A 25,689-nucleotide genomic window follows, 5' to 3' on the forward strand; every position below is an offset into this window, starting at 1 on the left:
TTATTTGCTATTTAACACGAAAATACTTAAATATGCCCAAAACAAAATGGCACCTCAGTAGATTAAATAATAACTATCAACATGCTCAAACTTGTCCATGTTATATCTGTCGCTTTCTGCCGTAAAAAAGGTTTTTTTTCCTTGTCTTATTTAGATCACATGTTCCATTTCAGGTAATCAACTACTGTCAGGCTGTAACTCTATCATCAGAGTCGCTTAATTGACAACATAAGGATACATAATAAAAAGTGCTTTGAATTATATGCCTAATTTCATATGTTTAACAGTTAATAATATAACTTCGAAAAATGATTCTTACTGGATTTGTCAGCTACGAGGAAGGAGAACATTAAATCAGGATGTCAACACTAATGGTAAGAAGCTTCACTCTTTAGAAAATTCCACACACAGTTCGTTAAAATATAGTGCAGGGTCTTTTGATTATAAAAGAAGGAATCTATACAAATCAGGTTTTAAACCAGCAACCCTTAAAAAAAACTCTGTAATAAGTAAACAGAGAGGAACAATCATGTGTAAATTACTCATAATTTTTATGTTCCTCATTTTTATACTAATGTAAAGCTTAGAATATAAACAAATTACAGTAATAAATAGTTTCTCTTTGAAATTTTAAGACACGAAAAGGAAAAGAAAATAAAAATTTAAAACATATGTTGTGAATATTTTTTTATTTCATATATTTTTTATCTCAAATACTTTGGTGAGAAAAGGTTATTGTCAAAAGTTTTTTCTATTTAACCTTTGTATTGTTTAAAACTAGAAGTTGAAATTCTCTCACAACTATCCTCATTTGCCTTTCCTTTTCAAATCACAAAGATCTAAATTTTCATAACAGTCCTTGCGATGTGACATACACGAATAATGACATTTTCTAAATTAACTTTATAAATTAAAGTTATAATTTCATTGTAATTATAATGAACTTATCTACAATCTAGCAGAAGTTCAAAAGCAAAATGACTCCGTGATTTCCGCTCAAATAAATATAATTTTATATTAAGGACACTCTTATTAATACAGTTGTTTCAGTTGGATAAGTACAATAGTGTAAGTGGTGCACACACTAATTAAAGCAAGCGGCAGTGTGATGTCAACGTTGAAGAGACGCCAGACGGAAAAAACAAATGGATTTAATCTGAGGAACGTCAGAGCATCTAAAATTTTATTACGTGAAAAGTCACCTGTAAATAAAAAGATTAAAGTAAGTTATCACAGTATTACAATACACAAAATAATCTATTCAAAACAAGGCATACCAGAACACACGAGTAGCTGCTTCTTCAAATGTGTTTTTATTTTTGATATTTCAAATCTTATTAATTCTGCGAAAAGTGATGGTACTAAAGGCAAAAAAATATGGAATACAGCTTCAATGTAAAATAGAATTTTGACCTGTAAAAAATGTATTATATAAATCGACTGTATGAGTATTGTTGGAATGTTTCTTTATGAATAATATACGCCTGTATAAACAATTGATTTTTTTAAATCATATATCATTTGAGCTATCTAAGGCGTACTTAAATTACAATTCACTCAAAAAACACCACCAAAGTAGAAGCGATAACTATTTACATTTATACATACTGTTAAATTGTTGAAATCTGTCGTAATATAAAAAAGATGAAGCAAAAACGAAGGCCAAATTGTACACGTCTGGGGAAAAAATATCAATTAAATTTAATTTCTATAATTTCTATATGAATAATTTTTATTAATAACTAATTACGTTTAATCTTGGCTTTTAATGTTAAAATATATCGTAAACCAAAAACATAGACTGATAAAATTAGTGACGATTAAATGATTCAATATTAGAATAAAACATAAAATAATACTATGTAATATTAACCATTAATTTTGTTGCTTTTCCTATGCAGCGATAATTATTTAATAATTTATTATAAATCAATAAATATTGTTGTACTTTTTTTATTTCATTACTCTCTTCGTCTTCACTGATACTAAAATCCACATTATTTCTAATTGTCTCTCTGAGTGATCGCATGCGATTCCATGTCATTTCAAACATTATAACTCGTTCGAAATAACTCAAACTTCTTGCGATGAATAAAAACGAAGTCAGAATATAATGACATATTTTAAAAGTATCACTATACATAAAAAAAATAATAAATTTAACAGAGTGTCCTATTATAACCCCAATAAATAAATACAAGTAGAAATAAGACACACATTTCTCTATTTTAAGTTCAACAATTAAAACAGATCCAATTTTATTTAATCTATAAAGGTATTTATAAACATTTTCACCATCGCTGAGCAGCGATACCAAACCGTAAATTATATACAGAATTATGGCACTCAAAAATATTGCACTGAAATCATATTCTCGAATTCCAATATAAAATTTAAAATTATAATACGCCACAGTTAAAATGGTACAGATACAAAATATTTTTGATACAGATGTTATCAATTTGTTACTACTGAATTTAGTGTACAAACCAAAAAATAATCGAGTTAACATTATTATATTAATGAGCAGATTAGTTTGTTTTTCACATAGCAGATCCATGGTGAGGCTCACCACACTGTTAGCTTATAGGTTTTCTTTTACATTATGTTTTATAAAAATTAGTATCGACCTTCAAATAACGTTTCAACCTTGATTAGAAAGCATAATGCCCACTTTACATTACGAATTAAGCTGTTTAAATAAATGGTGTGATTAAATTGAATTGAGAATATTTGTTACAGAAATGGATTAAGGAAATTTAATCGTATTGTCCTTATGTAACAAAAACATGAAAAAAATATTGTCATCTAAAGATTTCTTCCAACTTTTATACAAGTGTAGAAATCGAGACGTACTGTTTTATTAACTTCTTCTAGATGTTAATGTAGTAGTAATTATATGTATAATTCTATGAAAATATACATCTACTGGCGACATCTTAAGTTAACCTGTTATATGTTAAATCAATTTTATGGAGGTAATAAAGTCAGTGTGCAATGAAAGTCCCAACATATTTGGACATTAGTTATCCAATATAGTATATGTTCTAAAAGTTTTGTGAATGAGGTTATAAACCACCAAAATGACACACGGATTAGCAGAATAATGAAAATAGTAATAAATTAATTAATTGATCTCTGAAATTTATCCAAACGATTTGTTCGAAAGGACCGACTCGATCTGATTTATCACTCATAAAACTGAAATAAAAATTAGAGCGACGCACCGAAATATTTTAAGATTTTGTTTCCAAAATAAACAACAAAAAATTTAAACATTTTCAAAATCACGAAATTGGTATTACACTCCTTTCCTGCTCACTATTCCGAGCTAATACTGATGACTTCTTGAAAAATGTTAAATTAATACGTAACGAACCTAATTGTAAGAAAAGAAGCGATGACGTGGTTTACATCCATAACTACATACTTTTTATAATCCACAAATTTTGGAATTGAAAAAATTTGCTTGATGGATCTCTTTTCTTAATAAAATATACTGGTTTACATTTGAATAGTAAGAGTTCATAAGAAATACATCATATGCTGATGAAGTTGAAAAGAAAGAAAGAGAAAGGGGTTCTAATGATTCAGTTATGAGCCCTACGAGTTACGCTATTGGAGACATCAGGCCCGACTTTCAAATGATGTCCGGTAAAAATAATGAGAATGGTAACAATAAGATTTGAAGTTTAAATAGTTGCGTAAAAAGTTAGAACAAAGTTAAATGAGATGGTGGTTAGAACAGTCAAGTATTCATTACATGCCAGTTGATATACCTACTTTCGTCTGTGTCGCCACCCTTTGGTTTTCAATAGATATTGCAGGAGTGCCAACTCAAATTGTCAACCACGAGCACCTTTATACGGACAAGGCAATGGGAAAGTCCAACGAGAAAACCACCTCGGATTTGGCGTGCAGTATCACAATACAAGGAATTTCGACTTCCAGGTAATTTAAACCTTATCAAAGCATTGGGACGTTTGTCCCGTGACATATTAATACCAATACTATAAAGATTGCGTTAAGTAGCAATTATATAGCAGATTAAGTGCTGCATGATTTAAAATCCTCCTATGAATGTTGGCCATGCCCAAAAGTTTCCTAAGCTACCCAACGTCTTTGTTTTGAACTGCGAAATAGAATAACACAAGAAGATTAACTCGAAAGCCCCAAACAAACTCCTGGAAATATTTATAACCAGGAAAAAGATGTTGTGTTGTATCTTATTAATGATTTCGCTTTCCGAAAAGATGAAAAAATCGTCTCAGTGCATATACACCAATCCGAAAGTCGAATAGTGGGATGTATTTATACATGGCAATAGGTATAGAAATTGATGTCAAGGTACTTTTAATTTTATTTGTATTTGATTATAGACCGCCATGAAATCGAATGTACTCAAAATCTTACAGTCAGAGATACGGTATAAAAAATCGTGAAAGTTTCTAATAGGATACACATCAGGGATGGTACGAGCGGTTATAGTCCTATAATCCTTTTACAACTTAAGATATTGTGGAGAAGACCACAGATTCTATTAAAGTCGTAGTATCCAGTTAACGAACATTGCCTCTAATTCAGAATTTGCAACGAGTTATTTGTTAGGAGCTGCTCGTGTAGGGTTGGAGGACATTGAGAGAATTTGCTATTGTGCTAATAATAATTATCAGTCACACCAGCGCTAATAAATAGGGTTGTAGTCTTTATTTCAACAATCTACTATTAAATTTAAATAGGATAAGAAATCAAAACTAATGATCAATTTAGTAATATGAATATATCGAGATAAAATTGAACCTTTTACTGATTATAGATGCCAGACTGAAGTGGATGTCTCCAGACGCCCATAAAATCGTTGGAACCGAAACATGTTAGGGAGTCAACTAAATGTAGGTTAACGTTGTATAGGACGCTCTGCAACACTATACAAGAAAGGATGCTGAGAGGCTGAATGCGAATTGTCGTACATAAAATGTGTTTTTTTTTTTTGTACAGCAACTTTGTAATGAAGCACATTTGTGTATTGCTGCTGATACCGCGCCTGATGGTGATTGATGCCGCGCGGCCCGGACTTGAAAGTTAGATAAAAAGACGCTCAGTGCGAGAGCGACTACGTTCCCATGTCGTCCATAGTGGGCATACTGCCCATGGTGCAGCACGTGACGAGCAACAGGTGCTCCAAGTCCGCGGAGTGCTTAGAAGACACTTACAAGTTCCTCGACGACTACCACGGAAATCTGTCCCTGGGTGACGCCGACGAGGGGGGAAAATATATGGTTTAAAGTAAGGACCAAAATTTCAATAGAAGTTCTCCTAAACATACGTTCACATCCTTATCCATCTTCAAATGTTACGGAGTCTATCAAGACGTTGTAATTATAATTAATTTTGACAGTTTTAATTAGAATATTTGCTAAAATTATAAATTTCACTTTTGAGGATGTTTTGGGCGTATATGACAAGACTTACACTTACAGATAAATAGAAAGGCCATTCGGAAATGAACACAGGTTTATTTAATTATTAATCACATACTTGATTATAGCATAATTGTGCTCTTAAAATAACGGTAAATCGACTTAAGATCATAAAGTTATTTTTAAGGATTTGTGAATTCGGGTAACACAAAATATCAGTTAATTTACAATAAGATCACAAATGCGTGCGTGAAAATTGAATAATAACGATAGTATATGTTATATAAATATTAATACCAATAAGTGGAAATTTATAATCCAAAGGAATTATATTAAAAATATATAACTGAAATGGTCTTGCCTCGATGTATTCAATAAATCTCTGTATTTCCTTCGTGTTACCAGAATCTGAAATTATAAAATTAAATAAATATATTCTGAAATTTCTGAGAGATTTGAAACCAATGTGAATATTAATTATATTTAAACGATTGGTTTTAAAACCTCTTTCGCAAAGAAGAATTTCCAGAAGAGTCAACTTCAGCCTATAAGATTCTGAAGTGAGCATACTGGCAAAGAAAGCCGGAATAAGTGTAAGTGCGAGATATCTTGCTAAGAATATACAGAAATATACATCGTACCAGATAGTAACCTGAAATTAAAACCGATTATCTAATTATGATCAAATATTTAAAAACTATAAACCATACTTTAATATAACCATGGCATGAAAACTTTTACGAGATCAGAATACAGCCTTCAAGAGTTCGTGAAAACCAGATTATATCGTCAATAACTACTAATAGACACCGTAGAAACACAAGCCATATAGTAGCACCAATATACTTTGTTAGTCTCAGACTTCTGATATTACTATAAATAAACTTCTCTAAAATTGCTCTTCAACTTAGTAAAGTAATAAAAGTACTTACTGCTGTAATATCTTTTGATTGTATTATTGTACCATATAATTCGATCATCATTTCTGGTAGTTGAATAAATATAATTAATAGAAACTGAAATATTTTATATAACATCAGTCTGATGAAACAGATGCAGGATGCGAGATCTTAAATGTATCAATAACTTACCAAGTAATCGAACACTTCTTTAGACTTTCAGTAGAGTCGATTAAAAATTTATATAAGTGTTGATACAAAGCAATATTAGAAGAATTATTTTTAACAACTTCATTTATTTTCCTCAAGCGCCAATAAACCAAATAAAACATATAAAAGCTGAGGACTAAAGAAAAAAAAATTCCAACTGCGAGTACGCAAACAACACCAAATTCAACCAACATTTTCGGACGCTGTAGATAGTAATAGATACCGTTGAGAGTAGTATGTATTAATAATATGAGAGTTACGTAACATGCCAAAGCGATCTCTGTTTTGTTACATTTTTGTAAATTCAACTCAAAATCAATGATATAAAGTTGTTCTATGAAAGCGTAGAATGATTTTTTTTGATCACATAATAATAGAATATAAATATTTAAAAGATATTCTATCGTATAGAGGTAACAATAAAGCTCGCTGAATCTGTAAAGCTCAAAAACTCTTGCGAAAACCAAAAGGAAAGCGCAAAGAGAAGACACAACCAGACTAAAATATTTGACTGCGATATTCACATTGTTTGATTCAAATTTGTAACCATAATCCAGCATAAATACTGTACGAAGTATCAGAAAAAATATTTTAAGATTCTTAGAAACTCTGGAATTTTCATATTTTGATAGAAAATTTATTTCTTGAAAGCGGGTAGTCATGATAGAAAAAAATATATATGTCTGAGGTTCTTGTGTCACAATTATTTTTTCTCTAAACAGTGGTTTTTGAAACATACACGGCTTTTTATAAAATTAATTTGAAAAATGAAAACGTAATAGTAAGTTTTGATATTACAAGGTAATGGCACTTATTATTATTAACCAATATAATGTAATGAATATATGTAATTAGATTTATGGCAGTTCTACCCAAAAGCTTTTAAGCGTATGATCCCAGTTTTAAAACAATTTGAAAGAAACATAATCCTTTTTTATTCTTTCAGATACCTACACATACAAATGTTACAGACATTTCTGTCTTCCTATTTTTATATTCTCTCTTAAATTGAATCAATTTAATGGGGGAAATATGTTTTAAAAGGTAACAAAAACGGATTATCAAAATTTTATTAAAGTTATTGATGAAACTACTAGTCCTCGACATGAAATCTCACTCGGTGCCATGTCTCACTCAAGGTCTTCAAAGCAGAAGCCCCAATAAGACGAGTGCAATATTTATCGATTTAGTACGAGATAGGAGTCAGCCGATGTTGGAGCTGTAGTAACTAGACTATAGCCAGGCCTTTAAAACCTTGCACCTTTATCTTGCATTGATGTCTCTTGCCTCGACTAAGAATTTCAAGAAGACTAAGCTTCAAGATACGAGTTTCTTTAGTATGGTCGCAGAGAAAGATGGTATAACTATAATAACCCGATAGTATATTGAGAAAATACTCTTTAGTGTGATGAAATATTCTAGTCTGGAATTAAAACTTATGGCTAACATAAATGGCTTGTAAATGTAAAAAAAGTTGTATTCATTTTGATTCACGACGCATATATTGTATTTTTAACCAGAGTAATAAAATCTACTAAGAAAAATGTAAATAATATATACAATGTAGTCAGTCCGTGACGAAAATGACACCAGAATCACGCGCTTTCAAATCATTTAGTGAACCAGAAACGTCCTTATTAATAGATTAAAATATCTTAAAAACTATTTTCATCCAATAATATTCCATATAAATTATAAATGCTGCAAATTTCTGGGTTTTGAATAAATGTTGTTTAAAAGATCTGAAAAAATTAAATAAATTATTAATTTCATGAAAGAAATAGAGTTACAGACGTCGTAGCTGTAAAAAAATTACGAATTAATCAAATAATCTTTTTGCGTTCTCGGTAGAATCAATGAGATATTTATACAAATCTTAATATGTAACAATATCGGAACGGCTACTATCAACAACTTTACTTAAATTCGTCAAACAAAAATAAACCGCATAGAATAATTAAAAGTAAAGCAATCAATAGAAAATCAAAGAGAATAAGATCCTAGAAACTTGTGAAAATGTACACAATAAAACTTTGTATATTTTTGTATGATTTTTAATTTTTATAATAAATGTCATTATGAAAAATATTAAGATGTTTTAAAACGGTATGTCATGTAAGTTTTTCATTACAATACACGAGGATATAAATGCTTTAGTAAATATGTGTTGATCCGTGTACACGTAAAAATAAAATTCTTTAAATATATAGAGATCAAACATTAATGCAACTGAAAACAACAAACAAAATCCAGCATAAATTCTTTCTATGTCATAATTGTACTTTTCCTGGAAACTCATTTACTTAGGAAAATGTTTATATCCACTACGATCAAAAAAATTTTGATATTAAATGACAAACCCTTATCTTTTTATCTTATAACTACTACCTGAGTAACACAATGTACGCGTTATATTTGATGTAATCATTAACTTCAACTTATAATAGGCACTTATTTAAATTGTTAATAACAAAAATGTATTGTTTTATCATGTTCAATCAAACTTCAAAAAACCTTTAATGGTACTGATTGAACTAGTAAATATTTGTTTATATGCATTTATATATATATATATATATATATATTACTTCGTTACATCACTCCCAAAAGACAAAGATGCCGCAAACCTAGAGTCAACACTTCAATTCCATAAGCAGCATATAAGCATGATAGAACTACAAAGTAACAAAGTAGGGTTAGAAGCAAGTAAGGGGGCCCAAAATACGGATATATTGATGTCTTTTATTCGGCAAGACGAGAATGCTGAATATAAGATCAATGCAATGAGTTTAGACATGCGGAACTAGTGGTTAGACATAGAATTTTTTTGCATCCCATTAGTACTAAAATGGAGCACCTTAATTCATGATTGGTCGCCAGCATTGCTAAAACTTTATCTCAAAGCGTTCCAAATTATTCTCCCAGAGTAGAGTAATTTAGTAAGATGTGGTAAAGGTACCGAAAAAACTTGCTTTATGTGTGGGAAGGCAGTTGGAAGTGCTAAGCATTTGCTGGTGGAATGTAAGGTACTTCTGGATAGCGGTCAATATTCGCCTCCGCACGATAGAGTTCTGGAAATCATACCTGAAGCGGTTAGTCTTTCGGTAGTCAGAACGCAAAGAGAAATAACTACAAACGAGCGAACAGTAGGTTATGTGAGAGAAAGCACTAGGGCTATAAAATCAAACGTCAAGCCTCACTCTTCTTAAAGCAGCTATGGATTGGACCATAATGATGGATACATATGATAAACAATACACAATCCCAGGGGATATTTTTGCGTCGGTCTCCAGACCAGACATATTTATGTATTCGCGAATTTTAAAGCGCGTTGTGATAATAGAGCTTACGGTTACTTGGGAAACTAACATTTCCAAAACCCATACCGTCAAGGACAATAAATATTACGAGTTCACTAAAAACTCACTAGAAATATGTAGGTTCGACGTGGATTTGTACCCTGTAGAAGTAGGAGCAAGAGGTATTACTCCTAAATCTTTCTATTAAAAGACTTGGGCCTGTCCAGAACTAATATCAATTCATTCTTGGAACGTACTTCAAAGGCAGCCCTAGTAGGTTTTTTCAAATTTGGTTAGGTAGAGAAAGGAGCTTGAACGCTGGAGGTGTGCCTTTAATGCGCGTTAAATAGGGGCCCCTTAAACCTACACCTGGGTCGCAAGTCCTAGGCCCTGTTGAATCTTCTCTCCCTGCAACACTATGGACCCGGATCCGCACAGTGAATCCATTGAATGCTAAGAGGTTTCGTCTCTGTCTTAAAAAATTTGCAATAGATAACCTTTCTGTTAAATTTCACTTTTGTTTTTCTAACATCAATCAACAATGACGAAAAACAACTCTGTTACGTGTTTTAAATCTATGGATCTTCTTAACTTAATAAACTGTGTTATCTCAAACCTTTGTATCTTTAAAAATTTTGTAACATTTTGTAAGTTGTATTTTGTCTTGGATTAAAGAAATTTAAGATGATATATTTTAAATCTGTGTTTATTTCTAATAATTATCAAAATTAAATCATTAAAGCTCGAGAAATAATTTTATGAAATAAGATCACTGATCAGTGCTAAATTTAAATGGGTAATGTTATACAATAAAATAAAAAAATATATGTACGGCCTGTGTGAGTAATGACTTAGTCTAATGATAGTAATAAACTATACATATTATACATTGTTTTTAATACATCAAAGTAATATTATTAATTCTTAGCAAATGTTTTCATTAAAATTTTAAGCAAGAATATAATATGAGGCATGTCAATATAGTACGTATGTTTAGTACATTTAGTACATATTTATAAGACCTCGTTAATTGAAGTCAATTCAATTACTTAAACTATCTTTACACGTACTTCATAGAAGGTAAAATTTACTTTTTATTACTCCTGTAATGCTCACAGTGGCTACATGTTTCTGTGTTTAAATTCCTTTTCTAAATATGACGTCTAGAATTCGAATTCAATATTCAAGACCTGAATCAACAAAAATTTCTAAAACACTTAAGATATTTTTTATTATATTACTCGTGTGTCTCATGTTGGACTTTGGTTTCAAAACTAAATCCAACAAAACTAATAAAGCGCTTAAACGCTATATTCTACTTGTGTCGTCTCTTTGTGCCCTTCTTTTGTTAATTGTCATTATCTATGGCCTTCATAAATTTACTTTATTTTATTATTATATATATTTAATTCAATACTTATTGAATGTGTTCATTCTGTTATTATGTGATCGTAAGAAAACTTTATACGCCACAATGGAAAGTCTTTCTTTTATTGACTGTAATATAAATTTTCAGAAAACTCATAAAATAGAATTGACTTTAATAATATACGTAGTTTTCATACTTCTTATTAATATATTAATTACAACGATTTCATTTTTATTTTTGGATAACATCATTTGGGCTAATTCCATGGTTGAGGCCATTGTATTTTTTATAATTGCATTCTCATTGTGGTTTTCATTATTTCTTAATTTTTTCTTAGTCTATTCCGTCTATTGTCGTTTGAAAACGCTTAGAATAAATGTTAACTCCAATTATTCGAACATCGTCTCATTCCAATACATCTATAAATTTCTCATTGATTCCACGGAAAGATGTCAGGAAATATTCAACTACTTGGTAAGTTTCTCTCGTCTATTCTGCTTTTTCACATTTTTAGGTAATCAATTCAAAACAAAATCTGTAAAAAAACAAGGTATAAATGATCCTATTCAATTATACTTCTCAATTCTTTTCATCAAATCAACACACAATTTTATGTAATTTCTTATAAAAAATATATATAATAAAATAAAACACAAACGTTATTCAACAATTTAACCTTATTGTTTATAATTTTCAGCTCATCATGATATTAATTGTTCAAATGCCAGAAATGATGCAACTTTTATATAACATAGTAAAAGAACTCAAATTTACATTGGTAACATGTTTGATTTATTAATATAATTTCACATAAAATGATGATCAGTGTTTGTAAATGAAGTGTGTAATTCTATATAGCAATTTAATTTTAGGCGGATATTATGAATATATATGATATATTGGCGTGTATATATGCCTTACAGTATATGATAGTAATATTCCTTCCTGCCTTGTTCGCTACGATGCTTACAAATGAAGCTCATAAGCTGAAAATAGTTCTACACGACATGGTCCTCGATGAGAGAGGTACGAACAAGTCTACAGAAGTACAGAACTCACAAATAAAAGACTGTATTGCAACAGGCTCATTAGTTTGTGAACATAAATGACAGTCTAAAATACATAAATCGATTGCATTACATTAATTTATAAAAGTAATTTTCACATTACTCAACGACCGCGATGTTTATCGACTATGAGCTGTATATTGTAGAATTTCAACCCCTCGGTTTCTTTTGCTTTGTCCTAACAGTAAATATTGTTGCAGTGTTCGCTGTTTATGTCTTTGTAATAATTTATTTATTTAATTTTAGGATCGGTACACACTCATGATATAAAAAGATTCATTGACTACGTCGATGCAAGACCGTTCAGATTGCGTATTTGTAATCTCATACCTTTAGATTACAAGTATCCGCTGATTATTATAAATGTATATGTCACTTACACTATAGTTATTGCACAGTTCTCGCTTACAAATTAATTATGAAATGGAATGTTTTATTGCGTGTTGATATTTAATAAATTAATCCACAAAATTAATTGTTTTTTTTAACAGTTAACATCCATACTGATATTATAAATGCCAAAGTAACTCTGTCTGTCTGTCTGTCTGTCTGTTACTCAATCACGCCTAAACTACTGAACCAATTTGCACGAAATTTGGTATGGAGATATTTTGATACCCGAGAAAGGATGTAGGCTACTTTATAGCCCGGCAAAATGACGCATTCCCATGGAAAAATTCAGGTGGGCCGATCGCTTGTACGCCTAAACTACTGAACAGATTTAAATGAAATTTGGTACGGAGATAGTTTGAGACTTAAGAAGGAAAACAACGCATTCCCATGGGAAAAATTACTTTTCTGGCCAAGGAAGGAAAAACAAAAAACATCGTATATAAAAATGTATTGCAGTAACCCATCTTCTTCTTAAAATGTGTTAACCTTTTTTTTTTTTGTTAACGCGGTGAAAGGTTTTATACCTACCCCTCCGTCTAGGCGAGACGGAGGATCTTATGTGGGATTCACGGGCCAGAAGGGCTCATGCTACCCACTAAAATACCAGCGGTCACTCTCCTCACCGCCTGGTGGATCGACGAGGGAAACGCTCAAGGCATGCATCCGCGAGGATCCGGCGGCAGGCCGCGAACGGCCACCTCCTCCGAGGACTCACTCGACGTGACAAGGGGCATCCCCCGCCTGGCGGGCTTGCTCAATCGCGAGAGGATTAGCCCCTTACCCCTTCCACCCAAGCCCACGCGGCCAGTCTCCAACCGCCCACCGCCGAGCGCAAGCGTCCAACGGCAGACAGAGTGGAGACCGGCCATCAAGCGACCCGGACCTCCGAAGAGGCCCGAGTTTCCGTTCACCGCATTCAGCGGCGAACCCCACACCCCCCTCGTAACTGATTGCACCGGCTACCTGGTAGGCGATGGGGTCGTCACTTCCCGACGCCAAAAAATGTGTTAACCTAACCTATGACAATCACACTTAGAATGGCCTCATCCCATCTCGGCACAATTCAAACATACCTACAAAAAAGTACAGCTCAGGTTTTTTTATACTACTATACAAATAAACTATCTTATGCGGACGAAGTCACGGGCAAAAGCTATATATTACTAATTCTGAAATTTACGCGGACGAAGTCGCGGGCAAAAACTAGTATAAGATAAAAAGAATTTACATCTGACCTGGACGAGGCTGAGAATATATTTACCTTTTTATGACATCTTTCTTTCTTGAATGAATTTTAATCTCTATATAATATCAGTAATGAAAAATTTGTAATCTGTTACAAAAAGTTTTTAAATAAATAAATGACGAACATATCGAATCCAGCTATTTTGCGATCAAAACAAAACACAAAATTATTATATTTGTACGCGGTAAAAGTGGAAGCGAGAGGTATACCAGCTAAATCTCTCTGTAGTTAATTCATTCTTAGAACGTTCTTCGAAGGCAGCCCTAGTAGATTCGTGAAAAATTTGGTGAGGTATATAGAGAGAGGAGCTTGGTTAGTGGAAGTTAACGCGACTTAGATAGGCCCCTTAAACCTACACCTGGTTGGAAAGTCCTAGGCTCTGTTAAAGTTCATTACGACGCGATGGATCCACATGGTGAATCCATAGAATGCTGAGAAGTTACATGTCATATATTGAAATACATTTCAATATTCAGCAATTCAAGCAATAAACCAGAATTTTGTTCGATATGTTGATAAGCGCTATTGTTTGCTGCCACCTATTTGTTATCTGTTCTTAATTATTGCTTCTTCTTTATAGGTATAATGTAATTTAGTATAAGGCTGCCAATGCGTTTTGGTTACAGTAATGTATCTTACTTTCTAGTAGGAATCGGAAAGGAGGTCTCAAAAATTCGCCTTGTATTCAAATTTCGCTAGGTCAATTGCTTTCTTCTAAGAAACTGTTGAGGCAATAATACCCCCAGATGCCGTCTTCATTAATCATTCAAACATGAATTATTTTGGTGTCTCCTGTTAGTCTCCTGTTATTTCTTCTGCATTTCTGTTTGTAGTTTTCCGTCCCATCTCTTATCTGCTGCTTTTGTATTTCTCCCCATATCATTTTATTCTCTGTACAATTATTACTTCTGATTTTGCAGCCTTTAATTTTACCAATAAGTAGACCTCACTAAGGCCTCCCGACTTTTTTTTTACTGGATATGCTGTTGAATACTTTGAGGTTTGCTGATCCATTTTAGCTTTTTTTCAAATTTTACAATATTGACTCAGTATTTTGCACTCGCGTTATTTAAATGCTGCTCCTTTTTGGTTGCACAAGTACTTTTAACCTTTCCTTCGAGGTACTGTTCTATCCCCTAGGCAGTAAACTGACTTTGATTTAGTATTTTTATTTTTTTAAATATGCACACATGTGAGATCGGGAAAAATAGTCTTTAGAACTAGTTTTAGTATGTTGTATTTCATTTTTATTTTATTATTGAGTGTCATAAATTTAAGGATTAAGATAAGCAATACTGTCAAAATGTGCCGGACAGATGGTCGCCAGATCTAGGCAACGTAGTTGTAAGTGGTGAAATTACAATTTACTGTAGCCATCTAGAATATAAGAAAAAGATTGTAAGTGTGCGAGCGGGGTAATAAACCCAGGTATGAGTTTAGGCGTACGTTGAGGGTGTACTTAGTTTTTAGTCTTTGACGAGGGCTGACCAACGTCGGTACTCTCTTCCATGTAATTCTTTCTTTCTGTTTTCAATAAATGCAGCTCATATTATTATAACTTAGTTCCTGTCCTGTGATTTCATTTAATCAACAGTATCTATATAATAATAAAACCTTATTATTTTCATACCAACATTAATCCGATACTACACACATGTCTACAAACAAAAATATTACGTTTTCATAAAATTTAATTTTAGTTGTTTTGATTTTAGGGACACCATACTATGGCTTGTGTCAGAGAATTTACCAAAATAAATAATAAGCCTACTATATTATGTTATTTATTTTATGTAATTATTGTAAAACTAAAATATCAAGAAATGATATTAACATGTTATCATTTTCAGAGCAAAACTCAAAAAATCTTTGGATTTTCAAGTATGTCGAAACAAATAAATAAAACTTCAAACTAATCATGAAGCATTGTTTTCTTTTGAATTACTTGTATTTATTTTCATTAAAACAGAATAACTCTAGTGTTGTATGCACATTGTTGATTTTCAATATAAAAATATTTTTTTATTAACATCTCAAGTAAACTAAAATAATCAGGCTCTATGGGCAAATTGAGCTATAACAACTGTATAGGTCACATAAATATTCATAAAAATAAAGGGAAATTTGTAATCTAAAGGAATGAGATGCAACACATATAACTGAAACGGTCTGGCGTCGATGTATTCAGCAAATCTTTGAACTTCCCGTATATGAACAGAATCTGAAACTGTACAAGGCACGATTTTTGCAATCGCAACTTTGGTTATATTTTTTATTGTACGAATGATACTCGTATGTTTCATTCCAGAAAAAAAATCGCTTATTCCACACTATCCATCAACACCAACCCCTTACCACTTTCATTAAGAAGCACTTCCAGAAGAATAACCTTTAGTTTACAAGCTTCCTTAGCTAGCATGCTTGAAAAGAAAGCAGGCAGAAATATGAGTGTCATGTATAGTACTGTGTATAGACAGAATACTGTATCGTGGAGGATTCTTTTCTGAAATTAAAACTTGATTCAAATGATTTATAATATAAATTGATTACTTAAATAACATTGACTTTTAATTATAAATATATCAATAATATCTCCATGCTAGTATAATTAGTTATTGAGGAAAATACAAGCATAATACATCGATTTTGAAAACAGCATCAGCCCTTAGTTAGCTTAATACATAAAAAGTCTTACTGAAGTAAACCTGTCTTCAGCTATTAATATTTTATAAAAATGGTACATCAGTTCTGGGATTTGTATACATATGGTTAATAAGAGCTGAAAAAGATAAGGTCATGATTAAATTAATGATGGAGACACATGAATGCATCTGCGTGCATCCAAAATGGCCTAGAGAGTTGGCTGTAGGTGACAAAAACAACTAAACTAACTGACAGACATTTGCGAAAATCAAAGTTTTATTAAAGTATACTAGGGATAGGTTCAGATATCATTATGAAAAAACAAGTTATCAGGTAACTAAACTTTAATGAACTCACGAAGTAATCAAATACTTCTTTTGCCTTCTCGGTAGAATCAATTAGGAATTTATACAAGAATTGATATGAAACAATCTCACTACAATTATTTTCCACTAGATATCTTAATTTCTTTAAACGGAAATAAACCGAATAAAATAATAAAAAGTTAAACAATAAGGAATAGTTTAAACCGAGTGTCATTATGGAAATTAATAAATATTCACCAAATAAATTTTGGCATGAAATAAAATTACACGCTAGAACACGCAGACAAATGTTTGTTATTAATGTCAAAAACATTGAACAGAAAACTACAATTTCTATTTCGTACGTATTTTGAAAATATAACTCATAATCAATGAAATAGAGATGTTCTAAAACAGAATATAATGATCTATCCTGATCACAACACAAGAGAATAAAGATGGCTAGCGAGTATTGAATGATATACAAGTAAGAATAGGAAAATTGGAACATATGTATATCAAGAATCACTGCAACCAATATGAAAAAAACACCGAGAGAAAACACAATAATATAGGCATATTTTAACGCTACATTAATATTTGTATTTTTAAATTTGTAACCAAAATCCAACATAAATATGGTAAGAAACGTAATAAATATGAATTTGAAACTTTTTGAAATTTTGAAATTTTCATATCTCATTGATATTTGAATTCCTATTCCAGGATTCATATCTCAAACCTTATAACTTTTTACTCAATATTGAAATTTGTTGGAAAGGCATTAATTTAAGAACATCATGTAATCGAACTACTATCAACAAAACTGTGACATTAAATGACGAATCGTTATCTTTCTGGGTTATAACATTTTCATAAGCAACACGAGGTTAAAGTTACATTAATATTATTATTTACGTAAACCAATCGCAGGTACTTACTTTAGTAATATATTAATATAATAACATGTTCTATTTTATCATATTCTATCAAACTTCAAAACCATCAAGATTGAAAGTCTCTTTATTGGTGATATATTAGTATATTTATTTGAAATGTATGAAATATGGTCATATGACTACATAGAAGAGAGGAGAAGCAGAAGACAAGAATTAATATAATATTATTACATTCAATTCTCTGTCTGAGTTTCAGCCACAGTACAAATCCAATCACAGACTAAAATTTATTGCCAATTGTCCGTTTTCTGGTTTAAAATTTTGGTTTAACCATTTGAACGGTTCAGTTAAAACTATGTTCAGAACGGGTCTTACACACATATACATATATCAAAAACGAGTATGACTATATGTGGAGAGACGTGCTGGTTTATAGCGTTATTGGTCTATAGCGTATAGGTAGAAGTATATAGTTATCTGTTTTAAAATACAATTCATTCATGTTCAATAAATATAACTAAAATAATCTCCTGGACTTTAAATATCACTGTACAACTAAGAAACACTACGTTCTTTGTAACTAGATACAAATAACGTATTGTTTCTTAGTTGTACTTAGATTACATGTCCCAGTGTATAAGGTGCTATCTCTTTGGGGCTGAATGAAAACACTTTTGCTGAAAAAAAAAACATTTGAGTCACTACTGGATAGGGGACATTTCTGAAATCCGAAAACTGAGTGAAGATATAATAAAACTAGTTGCTGGCTACTTACTCTACTTCTGTGAGATGCACTAATCCTCCTAAAATGGCTTTTTATACACAAATCGTACAAAGATAATATCTTAGAGGTTTGCAGTTTGTCAGCAGAATAAGTGTACCAGAGATTATAGAAATGTACACCCCCACCAATTGCTCACCTTAGACATAAAAACGATATAGGAAGAAATGATGAAAGCCGGGTCTCCTACCAAAACTCATTTACAATGGGTGACTTTGATGTCAAAATGCATACAAGTATTTTATATAATACTGACACGACCGCTCCTCCGTGTGTGTAAAAGACCCAAAAAAATAAGGGGGCGTGTTGTGGAGGTCAGTGGGTTGATTTGTAATTTCATTCATTCAGGATAAGTTAAAGTGCTATTTCAGTAAATGAAAAAGGGGGCCGCCAAAAAAGATTTTTTTCTTAAAGTGGACCATAGGCAAAAAAAGTTAGGGAACCCCTTATTTAAGTATACATTTAGGTATAGATTAGACTTTAGGTGTCCGAGTCACTGTCCTTGGGATGTTACATGATTTCAGACGGTGTATGTAGTTCTGCGGTACTTCAACTTCTGGATTTTATATAAGTAGAAAATTTGCTGTACAAAATGATTGAAATTACAATTCTAGTATCTGACAATTTAAATTCAATTGTCAGTTACTAGAATTCAGTTTTTTTTTAAAACTCAACTATTATATTTATTCTATTAGTATTATTCTACACCCCTCTTCTTCTCATTACTTGATCGTCAGCTGTTCGATTGATTGCCTATAACAATAACAAAACACTACCTCCCAATAACATAATAATATTATATTACAACTATTTACCAGCCCCGGCTCCGCACGGGCTCTTTACAAAAAATATAAAATAGCCTATTCAATTTATTTATTTTGATAAGACTTAATACCGAATTTATGTAAATAGCTTTCCAATAAACGCTATAGAACTGCCAATCGTATATTATATGTTAATTAATTGTATGTTATTGTATAGTATATATAGTATGTTATCCTTAAGGGAGACATATGCCACCGCGGACTTTTCTGTAGACCTATAAAAGAGACACAATTCCACCATATATTATTTTGTTATATCTCAAAGACTTTAGGCAGCGTTTTCGTTAAAAGCTCTCAGACGGCTCATGTTTTTCCGACGTCTTCAACAAATATCGTTAATGTGCACACAAGTAAATACAAAAATTTTACAAATTATATACTAAAACCTTCCTCGAGAAACACGCTATCGATTGGTGATAACTGTTTGGTAATAATCCGTGCAGTAGTTTTTCCGTTCATCGCGAACAGACAGACAGACAGACGCGGCGATTGACTTTGTTTTATAATATGTATTAATTCAAAACAACTTCATTTAATTTTTTATACAGTTATCAAAATTAAAATATGTCCAAACTAATTTATGAAAACCGATTTAAAATTTTATACATTAGCTAAAGTAACTATTTCGTCCATAATGGAATATAACATTAAGGAGGCTATTTATTAGAAGGCTATTTACATATTGTTTCCAACATTTATAAAATATAAAGTAAGAGAAAGCTTATAAGTCGACATTGTGTAAAACATTACCATGAATATTACACATGAAAAACAATTAAATTTGCCTATTAATATAATAATGAAAACTCAATTGTTTTGTGGTTTTTACTCGAAATTCAGTGAAAATAAATTAATCATAATTGCAGCAAAATTTTATTGCATTTGTGCCATTTTCTCTGTTATGTACTATATTATTTTATTGTACCTGACATACGTCGACAGTCATTACAATAAAATTCTTTTCATTAATTTAATTCTATACACTGCTTACGGTGTCGTATCACTAAATAGTGATGGCGAAAATATTTCTGAATATTATTCCAGTTTGAATAAAATTGGATCCGTCTTATTAGTAGATGTGAACATGCAAAAAATGCGTTTCTTTTATTTATTTTTATTTATTTGTTGGAGTAGTTATGACGCAAGCTGTCAGATTTGTAATTTTGTTAACAGAGTTTGGTTTCTTGAATGTACATGAGATATTGCTGAGTTCGGTTTTATTATTCGCTACAAGCTTGACATTTTTCAATCGAGCTATTATGTTTGAATTGTTATGGAATCGTATGCGAACACTCAGACATACGATGCAAAAGAATATAGATTTTAGCTTGTGTAAAGGCGAAGAGAAAAATAAACTGGCAATTTTAAAAGCTCAAGAATATCTTTTCATATACAGTGAATTATTGGAAGTTACCGGAATCATAGGAGCAGCATCCAAATTTATCGTGAATACCATTTGTTTTTTATTAATCACTCAATAACTAACATTTTTTGAATCATATCCGTCTTTCCACATTTAAATATATTTAAAAAGAAAGAAATATTGAAAACTTAACACTCAACATTCATTCATTTCTTTTTCCCCAGATGATCGCCATTTGGCCGTTTTATTTCTTTCAAATTTACTATATTGTGATAGACTTTTTCAACGTACAAGTATGTATAAACAAAGATACTAAAAACAAAAATATTAATTCAATACACATTTCTGAGCCTTGTCGCAACTCTTGTTTACATAATGACTGCTACAAAATCTATGTCTTGTTCGAAATTAATGGACGACTAGTATCGAAATCATTACTTAGTAATAAAAACCAATATTTTTAGATCTTCAGTATATTTTTAATTGAAACTGTATCAAACATTATCCTGCCCTTGGCACCATCGTTCTTTGCAGAATTGATAAGAGCTGAGATTACAAAAATAGAAACACATTTAAAGAAACAACTTCTCGTTTGTTCTGGTAAAACTTCTGAATATAATTCAATAATTCTTTAATGAATACGAAATTTAAATATTTTTTTTTATATTTACAGATGAGTTTTCACGCAAGAAAATTTTAGATGCTCTGACGTTCCTCAGATTAAATCCATTTGTGTTTTCCGTCTGGCGTCTCTTCAACGTTGACATCACACTGCCGCTTACTTTAATTAGTGTGTGCACCACTTATATTATCGTACTTATACAATTAAAACAATTATATTAACAGGAAATATGAACAAAACTAATATTCACAAGAAAAAATTATAAAATTTTATGGGAAACTAGTTAAGATGGAGTCCCGCTGTTTTTCGAACAAAAAATGTATCGGTTGCTATGTCGACAAAAATACGTTTATTTCATGTAATTGAATGTCTTTAAAACAAATAAAAATACTTTTCGTCTTATTTCATATTATTATATACTTACAATTCGTCCTATCATACGTGTAGCGTAAAGAAAGGAAAATATTGATTTCTAATGGAACTCTAAGTCATTTTAAGGTTATGAAAAAACTCGTCCATTCCAATCAAACCAATCTCGTCCATAATATATTACTATTACATGACCAGTTCTAGCATAAATAATAAAAAAGTAGGCCGAACGTGGCCTGGCTCGACCGGGGAAGTATCATCCTATCACAGAAGATCGCCGTGGAGCAATCTCAAAGGTCTGCGTTTCGTCTAATGAGTGAGAGAGCCAGTGGCCCTTTCTATTTGCCTTTCTCCATCCTTTCCTCTCCCTCTTCCACAATCAAGGTCGGCAACGCATCCGCAACATTCCTTAAGTTGTATATGTTCATGGGAGAAGTTGACTATATTTTTTTAACGTTGGAAAAAATGCATTGCTATATACACCCCATATAGGCCTGATGACTAGAGTGTCTATGTTTGGCTCCCAGCAAGTATGCTTCTTCACATACTTGCAGATTTACACACTAAAATAACCAACGGTTACCCTCACCGCCAAAGTGGGATATAACGGGATCGCTTTCACATTCACCAAGATGCATCGGCGGAATTAATACCTTATAGAGGCGACCCGGGAAACGAGACTCCCTTACATCCTAAGTCTCAGTGGGTGAATGGGCTCAGAGGCCACCCTTAAATCAGACCTACAGTTGGGAGAGGAAGCGACAAGCGTACTTCCGCCTCCGTCTTCCTACTTTGGAAGCCGACTCCCTGTCCTGCTTCGCGGCCTCCTTTGCTACAATCACGATGGTGAGTACCTACCATTAAGTAGGCCGCCTGCTTGTTTACCCCGTTAACATCAGAGGAAAGCAATTTCATCTCGTGCCAGTCTATGACTAATTTACTACTAATTTACTTCTAATTTTCTACTTGGGATCCGTTTGGATGGGCGAACACCATGACTGGCGTGATACGTCAGGCCAAGGAATAATTTAACCCCTTCACTGACAGAGACACAGATTTTAACCAAGCTACCAAGTCCTATAAAAGGGCGTAAGAGAAGGCTTGTCTCTATCTTATTAAAGTATATGGTACGAAAGTCACTGAAGAGGCTTCCAGACGTCATTAAAATATGTCATACTAAAATTAGCAACTATTAAGGACCTTTAAAAATATCCATAAATATTTTAAGCAGCTGAATGCTACTTCAATGAGATTATCCTGTGCAAATTATGAGTACTGGGACGCTGATTTTCTAAGAATATTAAAAGATATGTATTTTTAGATGAAAATAATTACTTCTATACTTCCATAATTTAAGTATTAAGTAAAAAAAATAAAGGTGCAGGAAGAAAAATGTGGAAGGTTATGAAGTCTTTGAAGAAGAGGGGACAAAAAGCATGTGAATATTTTGTTGAAATCAGAATCAAGGTCGAAAGAATGAACCGGATAGGAATTAAAATTTGTAATTTTAATATTTCTAAAAAGTTCTATAGTCGATAACTCATCAATTCTTTATCCTGTCCTAATCAATCTTGTCATTAAATTAAGTACTTTCATTAATAATGAAATATAAAAAAGTACGATTTTTAATCAAGCATAAAACGTTATTTCAACATTTTGTCTAATATTATTTGTAATGTATATTAAACAGAAGATAAAATAAAGCCGATAAGTTGACATTGTGTAAAGCGTTACCATGAATATTGTTCATAAAAATCAATCAAATTTGCCCTTTAGTATAATAATGATGACACGGTTGTTTTTTGGTTTTTATGGGAAATTCAGTAATAATAAACTGATAACAATTGCAACAAAAATATACTGTATTGGTACTATTTCCATTGTGGCCTCTAGTAACATTATATTTTATATTAGATTTAGAGACCTTCATTTCGGTAAGATGTGGCTAAGTTACATAATTCTATACATTACTTACGGTTTGCTATCGGTCCTAAGTAATGGTGAAAATATTTATAAATATTATGACAGTTTGAATAAAATTGGAACTATTCTATTAGTAGATCTCAAAATAGAAAAGTATGTGTCTATTATTTATTTTTATTTATTTATTGGAGTTATAATTGGGCACTCCATTAGACTTTCCATGTTAATCGCACATTATGGCCATTCAAATATGACAGAACATCTTCTTTCCTCATTTTTATTAATGAGTGTAAGTTTGACGTTTTTCAATCGAGCCATTATGTTTGAATTGTTATGGAATCGTATGCGAACATTGAGACAGACAATGGAGAATCATGTGGACTTCACCTTTAATGAAGACGAAAGGAAACATAAGCTTGTAATTTCCAAAGTCCAAGAATATCTATTGATATATAATAAATTGTTAAGAAATACCCGACATATAGGAGGATCATCAAAATTAATAGTAAATACCATGTCTTGTTTTATAAATCCAAAATGATATAACTCTATATACATTACTTACTATTTAATCTTTACTTCTAAATCATTCGCGGCTTTTTTCATATTAACTTTTTTCTATTCATCAGAAAAAGAATTAGTCTTTGAAAACTTTATTGATATAATTTTTTGAAACTAAATACATTGATTTTGTATTTCCCAGATGTTGACAATTTGGCCCTCGTTTTTGTTTCATCTTTTCTATATTGTGACAGGTTTTTACAGTGTTGAGGTACGTATAAACTTTAAATTCCAGGTCTAACGCTAATGCTAGTCACCTCCTGTAGTATGTAAGATGTGAAACGGGGGAGAAAAATGTTGGGTTGACATTCCCTTGATCCACACGAGATATTTGAGGACAAATGAATTCTTGGACGCCGAGGTTAGGATCCGTCTCAATTAAAAAAATATCGGACTACATAATGCAAACTTATTATAAAGATGATAAAAATATATTATATCCCAATAAGTAAATTAAAATATTATTTTTGCTGCCTACCCTCTTACTACAATATTAATCCTTATCTTATTTTTCATTACTGGATAATGGACATGTCTTCAAACTCCATATTATGTACAGAACGTGACCGATTTCCAGGATTTATTTTCATAAATTTCATCACATTATTGGGGGAAAATCAACATAAAATCAAGCTGATCTTAGCCTTGGCTGGATAAATTATTTATGGAAATTATTTGGTAAAAGGACGAGAACGATATTACCTTCATGTGTTTATGACTATTATAATTTTTATAAATCAGATAAAAGAGTTCGGCTTCACTGTTATCTATTGATTAAACCAGTCATGCATTTCTATCTTAATAATTACTTCCATTTATAAAGTATTTATAACAATCAAGACTTCGTTTTTGTTCCCTTATTTTTTGGTAGGTGAGATTTGGTAAATTAATATGTAAATTTTAAATATTTTTTTTTATTAACTTTGGTATTGTCTGACCAATCTTCGGATATTATTTTCTTGTGCATCAGGAACAATGTGGCTGGAAAAATTAAACTTGTGACGGTTAAGGTAGTAGAGGTGCTATACACTAAGTTAGATGTGTTTATCTTCCCATCCTTCTGCTTATTTGCTGCAGAACAGTCATTCCTTTGTCCTGATAACACTCCTAGAAATTACTGTATTTGTATGGCTTGTAATAATTACAAACGTTTTTTACAGATCAAAGTCATTTTTTACATTGAAGCTGTATTCATACTTCTCCTACCTTTAGTGCCGTCGTTCTTCGCAGAATTAATAAGATTTGAAATATCAAAAATAAAAACACATTTGAAGAAGCAGCTACTCGTGTGTTCTGGTATGCCTTATTTTGAATAGATTATTTTGTGTATTGTAATACTGTGATAACTTACTTAATTTTTTTTATTTACAGGTGAATTTTCACGTAATAAAATTTTAGATGCTCTGACGTTCCTCAGATTAAATCCATTTGTGTTTTCCGTCTGGCGTCTCTTCAACGTTGACATCACACTGCCGCTTACTTTAGTTAGTGTGTGC

At 31.6% G+C, this 25,689-nt stretch overlaps 1 long non-coding RNA gene across 1 annotated transcript in view; it reads left to right on the forward strand.

Moving 5' to 3' along the window:
• The window catches only part of LOC133319416 (uncharacterized), a 101,702-nt gene extending 76,283 nt beyond the window's left edge, over positions 1-25,419 (forward strand). Inside the window, exons 2-3 of the long non-coding RNA XR_009753032.1 lie at positions 24,336-24,404; positions 25,354-25,419. This is a non-coding gene — a long non-coding RNA (uncharacterized LOC133319416). The remainder of the gene's footprint in view (positions 1-24,335; positions 24,405-25,353) is intronic.
• Positions 25,420-25,689: the final 270 nt, after the last annotated feature.

This window comes from Danaus plexippus, chromosome 20 (assembly GCF_018135715.1).
Source record: "Danaus plexippus chromosome 20, MEX_DaPlex, whole genome shotgun sequence".
Classification (NCBI taxonomy): domain Eukaryota; kingdom Metazoa; phylum Arthropoda; class Insecta; order Lepidoptera; family Nymphalidae; genus Danaus; species Danaus plexippus.